Below are 2,046 nucleotides of genomic sequence, written 5' to 3' on the forward strand. Positions count from 1 at the left end.
GGTTGGAACTGGAGAACCATTCTTTTAAGTGAACTAAACCCAGTCATAAAAAGATAATTCTCAATGTTCTCACTCATTTGTGGATTATAGAGACAACCATGGGCTTATAACCAGGGATGGCCCCAGGGCAGAGAAACAGTGATCAGACTGGCATTCCCCAGAGGGAAATTGGGGGAAGGTGGGGGTAAGGGGGAGAGATCACCCAAAGGATTGTTATGCATACATATAAGCCAACCCAATGGCCACGGACAACAGGGGGATGAGAGCATGAGTGCGGGGGGGGGGGAGGTTGGGGGTTAATGGGGGGATAAGGACACATTTGTAATACCTTAACCAATAAAGAAATTAAAGATTTAAAAAGGGGGGGGGAAGAGGATGAATGTGCATCTCAGAATTGGTGAATTTAAGGAAACTGAGGCACAGAGGGTTAAGTGACTGACCTAAGATCACATGGTAATTAGTTGGAACCTGCATCAGAACCAGTGTTCTTGGCCACAATCAACACACTTAAGGGGCAGACTCAGTGAGCACCAAAGCCCCACTGAAGCAAGTCCTGCCCCATAGGGGGTATCTCTTACACAGCAGCTCTGCTGTAGTTGCAGCTGGTCCTCACAGCCAATTGGCCTGGAGGTCAACTTCTCCCAGTGATGCCGACAGTAATCAAGGCTCAACTACAACAAGAGTGTGTATACATCCCACACAGGGATGCACCTACATTGCCCAGATCAGGTGATTGGGGAGGCTGAGCCACTGGGCCCTACAGGACACCTACTACACAAGGCCACTCTACCAATTCCAGGAGACATAGCAGCTCTATGTAATACATAGAAACAAACACAGGGAAGCATCCAAAATGTGGAGATAAAGAAACATGTCACAAATGAAAGAAATTGAAGCAAGCAAACTACTGATACAGAGTTCAAAACCATGATTAGGTTACTCAAGGATCTTTGTAAGAATGTCAAAGACATGAAAAAGGACCAGTCAGAAATTAAGCATACACTGACTGAAATAAAGAATAATTTATAGGGATTCAACAGTAGAGTAGAGGATTCCAAGTCAAATCAACTATTTGGAATATGAGAAAGCAAAAACACCCAATCTGATGAGAAAAAATAAAAAATAATCCAAAAATATGAAGATAAAGTAAGGAGCCTCTGGAACAACTTCAAGGGTATCAAATTATGGGGGTGCTAGGAGAAGAGACAGAGGAAGAACTTGAAAACCTATTTGAAGAAATAATGACTGGAAACTTCCCCTACCTGGTGAAAGAAATAGACTTACAAGTCCAGGAAGCACAGAGAGTCCAGTCCTAAACAAGAGGAACCCAAAGAGGCCCACACCAAGACACATCATAATTAAAATGCCAAAGGTTAAAGACAAAGAGAGTATCTTGAAAGTAGCAAGAGAAAAACAGTTAGTTACCTACAAGGGAGTGCCCATATGACTGTCAGCTGATTTCTCAACAGAAACTTTGCAGGTCAGAAGGGAGTGGCAAGAAATATTCAAAGTGATGAATAGCAAGGACCTACAACCAAGATTATTCTACTCAGCAAAGCTCTCATTTAGAATTGAGGGTAAGATAAAGAGCTTCACAGACAAGAAAAAGCTAAAGGAATCATCACCACCAAACCAGTATTACATGAAATGTTGAACGGTATTCTTTAGGAAGAGGAAGAAGAAGGAGCAGGAGGAGGAGGAGGAAGAGGAGGAGGAGAAAGGATAAAACATATGAATAATAAAATAGCATATCAACAATTGAATCTAAAAATCAAAATAAACAAACAAGAAATCTAATGAACAAAATAAACTGGTAAATAAAATAGAATCAGAGGCATGGAAGCATGGAACAGACTGAGGAACCTCAGAGGAAAGGGAAAAAGAATAACCAAAGATCTTACCTATGGACACAAACAATAGGGTGGTGAAGGTCTGGGGCAGGGCGAGAACCGGTGGAAGGGGGCAAGGGGGAGAAAAAAGGGACATCTGTAATACTCTCAACAATAAAGATTTTTTTAAAAAAATGAATCTACTATATTCCAAACT

Source organism: Myotis lucifugus, unplaced genomic scaffold (genome assembly GCF_000147115.1).
Source record: "Myotis lucifugus unplaced genomic scaffold, Myoluc2.0 scaffold_7, whole genome shotgun sequence".
Taxonomy (NCBI): Eukaryota; Metazoa; Chordata; class Mammalia; order Chiroptera; family Vespertilionidae; genus Myotis; species Myotis lucifugus.